Raw genomic sequence first — 12,504 nt, 5'->3', positions numbered from 1 at the left:
CAGTGCTGACGAGTATGTTGATGTCATTTTGAGGCTACAGGAGGAATTTGATCACAGGTTTGCTGACTTCAAGACACACAGAGCCACCTTTCACATTTTTGCGGACCCCTTCTCCTTTGATGTGCAAGATGCCCCTTCTGTGCTTCAAATGGAGCTCATTGAGCTGCAGTGCAACTCTGAACTCAAAGCAAAGTTCAGGGAGGTGAGTGGAAAAGAAGACAAGCTTGGACAATTTTTGAGAGACTTGAGCCCTAGTTTCCCTCGGCTTTCCCGAATGTTCAAGCGGACCATGTGCCTTTTTGGTAGCACATACTTGTGCCAAAAGCTCTTCTCCACTTTGAACTTCAATAAGTCCAAGTACAGGTCCAGACTTACGGATGATCATCTTCAAGACATACTGAGGGCCGCAACTGCTTCCTCCCTCAGGCCAAATCTGGCTCGGCTATGCGAGAGGAAACGCTGCCAGGTCTCTAGCAGCAAGGAGTAGGCAAGAGAAGCCATGTTCAGAAGAACAGTTCATTTTCTACAGTGTTCCATTCATGTTCAGAAGAAGGTTATAGAACTGTTAATACAGACATTTCAATCTAAATACAGCAGATATAGAAGACTGAAAGAAACACACAAGTTCACTGACTAAAAATATCTTATTATTGTTTTATTTATGTATTACAGATTGATTTATTTTCTTATTAATTCTTAATTTGTTTATTCATTTTTCATATTTTGTGTTAAAAAATAAAAATAAAGAGATTTGAGAAGATTGGAATTTTTTAACCATGCCTTCCTTGTGGAAAACCTAATGCGGCCCAGCCTCACCCAGACTCTGCCTGCAGCGGCCCCCAGCTAAATTGAGTTTGAGACCCCTGTCCTACACCATAAATCAGTAAGAGAGGGTACGACCTCTCTCATGGCCCCAAGTGGTGTGTGCATGCCAGAGCACTCTGGAAGGCACACAGAGTCTTTACAGACTACTCAGGATCAAACCTCTATCATCATGCAATCGATTATACAACTCTAAGCATATATGAGTAAATATTTCTAAGCATAAATGACAATCAACAATATAAACCTTACAGCTGGTTTTAATAACAGAATTCATTTGTTTCTCAAACGAGAAAGAGCTATCGAGAAACACTCCTAAATCTTTAGTTCTTAACTTTTCCAGTGGGCCAAGGTCAACATTATCTGGTAATGCTAAATAGGCTGCCATTATTAACTAATGCTAATTTGACATGAATTAGCATTATGCACTAATGCTAACACTTACTTTTTTTAAAAATGTGAGTAGCTAATGCTAACACTATTTCCCTTAACTTTATAACAATGTGAACGGCTAATGCTAACACTCTTTTTCCTAGCATTATAACATCTGAGCTGCTAATGCTAAGTAGGCTGCCATTAGCACCTACGTCTAATTTAAGGCAAATACGCATTAGAACCTAATGCTCATATCGTTTTCCTTTGCTTTATAACAATGTGAGCAGCTACTGCTAAATAGCATTAGCTAATAACAGCAGTCTAATTTAATGCAAGTTAGCCTCATTTGCATTACAACGATGTGAGGAGTTAACGCCAAGTATGCTGCCATTAGTGGCTAATTCTAATTAGGGGTGAATAAATATTACCAGCTAATGCTAATATCGTATTCTCTTCCCTTTTAACAATGTGAGCAGCTAGTGCTAGGTAGGCTGATGCTAGCAGCTAATGCTAAAGCTAATTTAATGTGAATTAGCATCACATTAGTGAGGAGTTAATGCTAAGTAGACTGCCATTAGCAGGTAATGCTAATTTTAGGTGAATAGGAATTGGCAGATAATGCTAATACCATATTTTCTTGCTTTATAACAATGTGACCAGCTAATGCTATGTAGGTTGCCGTTATTAGCTAATACTAATTTGAGGTGAATTAGCATTATCCCCTTATGCTAACAATGTTTTTTCTTACTTTTTAACAATACAAGTAGCTAATGTGAACACTTTTTTTTTTATTGAATTCTAATTTTTCCCTTGCGATGTGAAGAGTTAATGCTAAATAGGATGCCATTAGTGGCTAATTCTAATTTTAGATGAGAAAGCATTAGAAGCTAATGCTAATACCATATTTTCTTGCTTTATATCAATATTAGTAGGTAATGCTAAGTACGTAGCCATTATTAGCTAATGCTAATTTAGGTGAATTAGCATTATCCACTAATGCTAACACTGTTTTTGCCAACTCTTTTCCCTTGCATTATAACAATATGAGCAGCTAATGCTAAGAAGGCTGCCATTATTAGGTAATGCTAATTATTATGTGTGTTAGCATTATCCGCTGCTGCTAGCAATGTTTTATCTTACCTTTTAACAATATCAGCAGCTAATGCTAACACTACTTTAATTTCAGTTAAACCTACTTAGCATTAATTAACTTCATTTAGCATTAAGAAGTTTTTGCTATAGGCTACCATTAGTGGCTAATGCTAATTTTAGGTAAATAGAAATTGGCAGCTAATGCTAATACCATATTTTCTTGCCTTATAACAATGTGACCAGCTAATGCTAAGCAGGTGCCATTATTAGCTAATACTAATTTGAGATGAATTAGCATTATCCGCTTATGCTAACAATGTTTTTTCTTACTTTTTAACAATACGCCATTAGTGGCTAATTCTAATTTTAGATGAAAAAGGATTAACAGCTAATGCTCATACTGTTTGCTTTGTAAGAATGACAGCAGCTAATGATATGAAGTCTACCGTTATTAACTAATGCTAATTTGATGAGAATTAGCATTATCCGATAATGGTAACTCTTTTCCCCTGCATTATAACAATGTCAGGAGTTAATGCTAAGTAGACTGCCATTAGGGGCTAACTCTAATTAGGGGTGAATAATTATTAGCAGCTAATACTAATACCGTTTTCTCTTTTTCCTTATAACAACTTGAGCAGCTAATGCTAATTTGATGCGAATTAGCATTATATTAGTGAGCAGTTAATGCTAAGTAGGCTGCCATTATTAACTAATACTACGTTGACGTGAATTAGCATTATGCGCTACTGCTAATACTGTTTTCTCTTACTTATTAAAAATGATAGTAGCTAATACTAATACTCTTTTCCGTTGGGTAACAACAAAGTGAGGAATTAATGCTAAGTTGGCTGCTTTTAGCGGCTTATTCTAATTAGGGGTGAATAATTATTAGCAGCAAATGCTAATACCGTTTTCTCTTTCCTTATAACAATATGAGCAGTTAATGCTAATTTGATGTAAATTAGCATTATATTAGTGAGGAGTTAATGCTAAGTAGGCTGCCATTAGCAGCTAAAGGTAATTTGAGGTGAATAAGCACTAGTAGCTAATGCCAATACCCTTTTCTCTTGTGTTATAATGATGTGAAACGTTAATATTGTTCTCAAACAACAGAATGAGAATGAAATATTGATTCTAACAGGGCCCGTAAACAGCATTAGCTTAGCAGCATTAGCTTATCAGAGTCTCCATCATGGTCACACAAATCCTTAGCGGAGCAAAGTGGCCTACTTAGCAATAGCTGCTGTAGAAAGCAAAGGGAAAACAGTATTAGCATTAGCTGCTAAATGTGCACTTGAGAACAAATCTATTGTGAATTCAGCCGTGAATGTAGTGTTTCCAGTAAGCTTCCATTTCCAAATGTTAGCTGCTCCTGTCTGCCTCTTTGTCACACACACAGACTGAAATGATTCACAGCCTTGTTTCATCCTTCTGTCAGTGTCACTGACTGTCACTGTGACTGTGGACATACAGCATGGGAAACACACACATGGCTGATACTTGTATCTAAAGTTACAAAATGTTGTCTCTGTCCAAATATTACCTAACTGTAAGTCTACTTTTAATGAAACTCTCAACATGACTTATCAGTTATCATTAATGTTCCTGCAAACAGACTCCTTGAAGACCCCCTACATAAATATCCATGTACTATCCAGCTAGACTAGTGTGTCTGTCCCTGAAAATATTCCTGCATGTGTGATTGTTCATGTCTCATCTGCAGGAAACAAACAGGAAGTGAGTGAAAGACACAGGAAATGATTCCAGCTCTTCCTCCTATATCAGACATTCTCTCCATACCTGAGAGTGTCCAGTCTCCAGCCTGGATCCTTCAGTCCAGCCGACAGAAGCTTCATTCCTGAGTCACCTGGATGATTGTAGCTCAGGTCCAGCTCTCTCAGATGGGAGGGGTTGGAGGTCAGAGCTGAGGCCAGAGAAGTACAGCCTTCCTCTGTGATCAGACAGCCTGACAGACTGCAGACACACAAAACAACAATCCATCTGTTATCCATCTCTATAGCAGCATAACTAAGTGATGGTTCAGGGTCACCTGATCCAGCTCTAACTATAAGTTTTATCAAAAAGGAAAGTTTGAAGCTGATCGTCAAAGTAGAGAGGGTGTCTGTCTCCTGAACTCAAACTGGGAGCTGCTTCCACACCCAGTCCAACATAGCCAGGCTTTCTTTGCTGCTTTGACAAAACCTCAAATCCCAGTCAGAGATGGTGAGCATCATCACAGTGATGATCATTTCTCTGTTAACCCAGGCTTTCTGCTTCAGGATCTGTGCACGCTCACAGAACAAGGAGACCTTTAAACATCATTTCACTAAATGGATGGACTGAGCTCAGCCTACAGATGAACTGGATAAATAAAGATTTGACCTCAGTGTGCTCAGTGTTCCTGTCTATTCCTAACATATTCCTAACATGATAGCTGCACTTTAGAGCTCTAAAACTGGAACTGACACATATTTAAACTCCACATGTTACTCAGTACATTCAGTTCTGACACTCGCCCACAGTCCAACAAAGGAAACATGGAGATCACATCAGTTTGTCACCAAAGTCTAATTATTCCAGAGGGCAGTGTTGATACAACTAAAGTTATTTTTAAGCAAAGTTGAGTTTTTTATCGTCGGAGTACTTCAAGTCTGAAGTATCATTTAAATGCATTACACGCTGTTGATGGCAGCAAACAAACCACCCAAACAAACAGAGGTGGGAGGCTTGGGCAGACTACGTAGGATCAGCTAGTGGGAGGAGTCAAGATAAACCAAAGAAAGACAAGCTAACAGACGCCACAGTGAAGTGAGTAGCTACAAACTTCAGGCCAATTAGTGTTGTTGAAGAAGTCGGTCTGAGGAACGTTCTTAGGATCAACAAATGACCGCATGTATGAGCCTCCCTCAAGACGCACCATCACAAGAAGAACAAATGAGCTGTAGAAAAAGGAGAGACTACGACAGCCACAGCGTTACAACGTGCACCAGCTGTTGGTCTCTCTGTAGACCTGGGAGTTATAGTACATGATATTAATGAAGACTGGGAGCTGCATTCTATAGCAAACAATTTGTTATGAGGTAATCAGCTGATCTTACTTTAACCGGAAGCCCTTCACAATAATTGCAAAGCCTTTATTTTGTCCAACTACCATCAGTTCGTCTGTACTGATGGTAACTTAAAGTCACACTAATGCAGTTTAGTTTGTATAGTGTAAGTAGTAGAAGTATACTACAGTACTCTGATCACTGATAGGATAGATTTATGTAGATATACACCTTTGTGTTTTAACATTACTGCATTATAGTACTGTGATCTTTGACCTTATATATGGTTATGTTAGCTATACTGACGTATGCATATAACTGGATAATGTATCTTATCTATTCATCTTATTTGTCATGTATTTGTATTGTGTACTTCCTTTTTGTAAGAAACCACACACGTGATCACAGCCACAAGAATCAATCAGTGAAAGAATAAAGTGCCTCAAACCAAACCTTAAGCTCCTTATTCCACACGCTGGGCCTTCAGTGGTGCTCTGGCTGACACACCAGAGTGACTGGAGTGCTAAAGAGTGAATCGGACACACCAGTGTAATCCCTGATATCTCCACTACATTTAATCGTCCTTCAGCCTGTGGCTGCAGTTAGCTGGTCTGCTAGTTAGCTGGTGTGCTAGTTAGCCGGTGTGCTATTTAGCCGGTTCGCTAGTCAGCTGGTGTGCTAGTTAGCTGGTATGCTAGTTAGCCGGTTCGCTAGTCGGCTGGTGTACTAGTTAGCCAGTGTGCTAGTTAGCCGGTTCGCTAGTTAGCTGGTCTGCTACTTAGCTGGTTTGCTAGATAGCCGGTGTGCTAGTTAGCTGGTGTGCTAATTAGCAGAAATGTGACTTTACAGCTCGGCCTCACTCACTGACATTAGTCAGATATGACTGAATCTATATCACACTTAAAGCTTTCTGTAAATGAAAGGCTCAGTGAAAACGAGGCACTTCAGTCAATTTTAAAACACACACTCTGAATATAACCTGATCCAGACCAGGTTATAGGTTCAGCATCAGTAACCACGGTGATGTAGCCAGGTAAACACTTATGCATTTATGCTCACAATCACTCCAGTTAACCCAGCATGCATGTTTTTGGACTGTGGGAGGAAGCAGAGAACCTGAAGACAACCTACACAGGCCACACTATCACCCTTATTTACAGAATTATAATTTAATTGGGTGATAAAGTAAAGAAAATAAATATTTTAATAAAAAAATATTCATAAATGAACTATTATTCAAGTAAGTAAGTAGAATATATTTATATAGCACATAATCTCGTTTGTATAGAAATGTCTTCATCTGCTTTTTCAAAGAGTCAGTGGAGTCTAGACAGCATAAAGATAACAGCAGGGAGTTCCACAGCCTCGGTGCCTGAAAAGCTCGATCCCCACGTGTGTTGAACCGAGTCTGTGGGACCAATAGTGACCTCTGACCTAAAGACCTAAGTGCTCGGTATGAAGCATGAGGTTTCAACAGGTCAGAGATGCACTGAGGAGCTTCACCATGTACAGCTCTAAAAGTTATGAGTATAATGTTAAAATGAACCCTAAAATTTAGTGGCAACCAATGAAGAGAAGCCAAAACTGGAGTAATGTGTGACCTCTTGTTTGTGCCAGTTAAAAGTCTCGCCGCAGCATTCTGTACAGTGTGAAGCTCCAGAGCTGATTTGTTGAGACAAGTAAAAAGACCATTACAATACTCCAAGTGAGTAGAGATAAAAGCATGAAGAATCATCTCAAGTTCTGCCTTTGACACCAGTCTGAGTTTAGAAATGTTTCTTGGATGATAAAAACAGTTTTGAAACAGTTGTTTAGAGAGTTTCTCAAGCAACATTGAACTGTCGAAAATAACACCTAAGTTTCTGAGACTCGATTTAATGGAAGGACCTAAAAACTGATCTGCTGCCTAATTTCTGAAGACATGTGATCAGGAGCAATGATCAAAGTTTCTGTTTTATCCGTATTAAACTGGAGAAAGTTGAAGTTTCACAATTATTTGATTCCTGAAAGACAATTATTTAAACAAGAAAATGTATCAAACTGAGAATCTTTGAAAGAACAGTATAACTTAATGTCTGAATGTCATCAGCGTAGAGATGATAAGAAATATTATTGTAATATCTGATAATTTGGCCTAGAGCAGGGGTGGGGAACTCCAGGCCTCGAGGGCCGGTGTCCTGCAGGTTTTAGGTCTAACCCTGGGTCAGCACACCTGAATCAAATTCATTACCAGGCCTCTGGAGAACCTCAGGACGTGTTGAGGAGGAATTTAACCATTTAAATCAGATGTGATGGATCAAGGAAACATCTAAAAACTGCAGGACACCAGCCCTCGAGGCCTGGCGTTTGTCACCTGTGGCCTAGAGGACGTATATAAACCAAAAAGAGAATCGGGCCTAAAACAGATCCTTGAGGTACCCCAGAAGGCAGAACGGATGTTTCAGACAACACATGATTCATACAGACAGTCAAAGATCTCTCAGATACAGTAGATACGACAAACCATTTTAAAGCAACACCAGTAATCCTGAACAAGTCCTTCAGCCTATTTATCATGATGCTGTGATCAACAGTATCAAAAGCAGAGGAGACATCCAACTAAGTGCACTCTCCAGAGTCTGCTGCCATCAGAATGTCACCACACACTTTAAGTTAAGCCATCTCAGTGGAGGACAGTTTACAGAAACCAGACTGGAAAATGTCCAGAACACTGTTTTTCTCCAGAAAGTCGTTAAGTTGTTCTGCAACTGTTTTTTCCACGTTCGTTCAATGATTCATTACAATCAGATTTAGTATAGACTGGTACACGAGGAATATCAGGAGAGACAATTTTCATAATTGTATCAAACAATACTTTGGTTCTTTTCTGAAGCCATTAGATTTGAAAACTATTCAGTTCCAGCTTTTTTATCATGTTGTTAAGTGAGGATATTGATTCCTTGAGATGTACTCGATGAACCTCAAGCTTGGAAGCCTTCCATAAACGTTCTAACTTGACAGAATATCTCTTGAAATTTTGAGTATTTTCATTTATCCAGGGATAGAAATTTGAAGAATGGACAACACTTTGCTTCAGAGGTGCCGCTGTGTCTAAATAAAATGGACAAAGTGTTGTCTCCAGGAGTTTAGCTGATTTAGAGTGGCCAGGTACGGTGGGTGTGCTCCGGTTAAAGAACACGGAGGCAGACTTCCAAATTCAGGTGATTTATTCGGTCTGTAGTGAGGATACAGTCACCTGACCTAAACCCAGTGGAGATGGTTTGGGATCAGTGTTGGGCAAGTGACTTTGAACAAGTAATTATAGTTAGTAGTTACCAAGAAGTAACTAGTAACTATTAGAGATGGACCGATCCGATATTACGTATCGGTATCGGTCCGATATTACGTATCGGTATCGGTCCGATACTGACCTAAATTACTGGATCGGATATCGGAGAAAAATAAAAAATGTAATCCGATCCATTAAATATCACGAAAGCACCTCACAAAACTTGCAACACGCCGTAACTCACCTCAGAACGTTAGCACGTCGGAGCAGTATGCATCACGTGATAGAGCGGCTGTGGCATGCGGGACCTGTCGGTGGTCTGGATAACATTTGGAGCTTCGCTAGCAACCCGGCATTTCATCTCCGACAAAGTTATCCCGAGAGAAGTAAAGCAAGTGTGTAAGTCCATCTCTGAATGTTTGTAAAGCATTCCTGCGTTAAGCTTACCAAGCGACTGCCTCCTCTTGCTGCTACTTCAATCATGAAACTGCTTAATGATCAGCTGATCGGCTTTTCTGTCTCGAGTCCGTCTCTCTAGTTTGTTTTTGGCCCACTTTGCACCAGAAAGAGGAAACCAGCGGCTGAACAACAGCAGAACGTTTAAGCTTGATCAGCTGTTGTTAGAATGTATTTAATATTACTTTCTACTCGAGGATCTTTTTCTACGTAGCTGACGCTGGTAACTGTGCAGGGGCGGATCTAGCAAAGTTTAGTCAGGGGGGCCGATAGGGCATTAACAGGGAAAAGGGGGCACAAAGACATACTTTTCTTTCTTATTCTCATTTAAAATGTCTCGCTTTTAATAAATAATTATCTGACACCCAAAGTTTTAATTTGATGTAAAATGAATAGAAGTCAATTACTGTATATAGTAACTATTAAGTCTAATATACCCTAGTAAGCTATAGTACTTTTTCCTTTGGGAAGGTACCATCTGTGCAGTCTGCAATTTTGTTGAAGAAAGATGTTGAATCTATTTAATATTTCTTGAAAAATAATTGATTTCTGTGCATTTTTTTTCACACTGCATCAAATTAAGGTTGATTACGTCGATTAAGCATCATGAGGTGGAGTGTGAGGGGTGGTTCCCTATTTTTTATTTATTTATTTTTGTTGTTGCTGGGAGTTGGAACCCTATTAGTTAGGTTGCTTAATATTTACGCTAAGTACTCTTTAAAATACCAGAATAGGGAGGATGGTGTAGGTTTAAGTTTATTAGATTGATCAGTATTGCTGAACTATGAAATATTTTTTTTTGCATACAGGTATAACAGAATAGCTTTAGTGTAGTTGTTGTTTTAAACTTGAGTATGAACTTATACAAAATGCAGCAAGATATTTAAAAAAACAGTTTTGTTGATTAAAAAACACTATATCGGATTCATATCGGTATCGGCAGATATCCAAATTTATGATATCGGTATCGGTATCGGACATAAAAAAGTGGTATCGTGCCATCTCTAGTAACTATACTACTAACTATAGTTAACTCTACGTAGTTACTTAGAGTTAAAATATTGTAAGTCAGTTACTAAAAGTAATTAATTACTTGAAAAGTAACTATTGCGTTACTTTAAAAAAAATGTTCAACCCTCTGGGGTCCAGGGTATAATTGGCCATTTTTAACTACTTTTGATTTGACCTCTATATTCCACCTTTAAAAACTATTTACTTTGCCTGTTTGGTATCATTCTTTTCAGCACAACCTCACGTGTCTGAATTTACAGTTATGTTTTCATTTTGACATACTGTATTAACACAATTGACCTAAAATCAGACAAAAAACAATATGAGTAGAAAAAGTTATATTTTTTACTGTTACAACCACAAACATGTTTAATAAATCATTAACTTGAAATCTAATAATTTTAATATTTTAATAATATTTTAATAATAATAATAATAATAATAATAATGGATTGCATTTATATAGCGCTTTTCGGGCCTTAAAGTGCTTTACAATGCCACTATTCATTCACTCTCACATTCACACACTGGTGGAGGCAACTACAGTTGTAGCCACAGCTGCCCTGGGGCAGACTGACAGAAGCGAGGCTGCCATATCGCACCATCGGCCCCTCTGGCCATCACCAGTAGGCGCTAGGTGAAGTGTCTTGCCCAAAGACACAATGACCGAGACTGTCCGAGCCGGGGCTCGAACCGGCAACCTTCCGGTTACAAGACGAACACCCTTAAAATCCTATACACAAGGTTTGCAAACAACCATTTTGTTATTTGTAACAATTTACCTTTTACCTTGATTTTTTAAAAATAACTATTTCAAACTATTTACAGAACAATCAGCTGTTCTGCATTAAATAAGATGCCACAAATTATTTGTGCCACTCCAAAAAAATAATTTCTGTCCACCATAAAGGAGAACATCACAGCCTGATACCTGCAGGTCTGACAGCAGCAGGTGTATCACTGCTGTTTCTACCTGGAGACACCGTTTACACTGTAATCTGCATTTGCTGGTTTTGTGGCAGCACCTGTAACAATTCCATTCAATTCAACTCTATTTATATAGTGCCAAATCACAACAGTCGCCTCAGGGCACTTAACATTCAGCAATTGCCTCATTGTTCTGACAGACAACATAAAACTATCCACTACACTACACACTAACTTTTTTTGTTCTTTTTTCCCCTACACACTAACTACACAACACAACATACTATGCACACACTCCAAATACGCTAAACGTCACAAATCTCTCACATCTCACACCGTCACTCCTAAAACTTCCCCCTCTTCCTAAACAACCAAATGTCATGTTGCTATATCATTTTTTTGATTGGTCGACATGGTTCATTTTTCCACCAACAGGAAAGGGATGATTTGGGTTTTTTTTGCTCATAAGCAGAGAGTGCTTGCTGTGCTGTCCTTAGACAGTAAAAGTGACGAAACTATTGAGGAAAAAAACGCTGCGTATATATTGTTTATCATGACTCTGGTTTTATGTGACCTATCAACACAATTTAAAAAACTGGTATATGTCACCTTGTTGCTTTGTAATCTTGAAGTGGTCATGTGATTGGCTTACCATGAATACTTTATTCTTCCTCAGCCAAACAGCAGCACTCATGCGATTGTTTTGCCCCCTTAGCTCCAGGTGTTGTGCCAAAAAGTGATCGTCTGCCAGAAAGTGATCGCTGTCCGCGGGAGTGCATGCAGCTGCTTAACCCTTTAAAGCCGGTCAGAGTGGGCACACTCTGTTTTGCGTAACATAATATTCCAGAAACACGCTTTGCCGATCCGATCAGCTGTTTGTAACACTTCCTACTTTGGAATTGACATCAGCGTGAACTATCGCATATCCGCCATGACCTGCCCAAAACCGGAAGTGATGTCATTTTTGCAGAAATGTATTTTTTACCATCATGGCCTCATAACCCTATACTAGTGTTTTTTTAAAGTTATGTTTGACTTTCTGACTTTCTGTGTTGTTTCTGGGATGCTTAGGACTCATATTGCACTGCTGGAAATAGTTTATTTTGATGCATATGCTGCTTTTTTGCAAATTTGCACTATAATATTTATTTTCGTTTTTCCTGCAGTGTATAGAAATTAGTGTATTTCAAAAATAAAACTATGAAGACACTCAAAATAAATTTCATGTGGTGGGAAATTATTTTGTGCAACTTTTTTGCATTTACAGTTTTGAGGGATAAGCCTCTTAAATTTCTCTAACTAGAAATATATGTTAAAAAACAAAAACGATTTTCAAATTTTTTTTAGTTTATTGCACTTTTTGCAATTTATGTAATTTCTATGCACTTAATGCATGCATATTATTAAAATTTAGGCTGTAATGGTTGTATTGATGTAGAGCAACTTGAAATGCTCCCAAAAATGGCTCCACAGCATGTAAAAATATAATATAAGCTGTGGCGG

At 38.5% G+C, this 12,504-nt stretch overlaps 1 protein-coding gene across 1 annotated transcript in view; it reads right to left on the bottom strand.

The window, feature by feature from the left end:
- The window catches only part of LOC113017352 (protein NLRC3-like), a 71,317-nt gene that overhangs the window by 41,120 nt on the left and 17,693 nt on the right, over positions 1-12,504 (bottom strand). The gene's annotated exons all lie outside the window — the stretch shown is intronic.

This window comes from Astatotilapia calliptera, chromosome 4, assembly GCF_964374335.1.
Source record: "Astatotilapia calliptera chromosome 4, fAstCal68.1, whole genome shotgun sequence".
NCBI lineage: Eukaryota > Metazoa > Chordata > Actinopteri > Cichliformes > Cichlidae > Astatotilapia > Astatotilapia calliptera.
The sequence above is the reverse complement of the archived record's forward strand: the minus strand, read 5'-3'. Positions and strand labels throughout refer to the sequence as shown.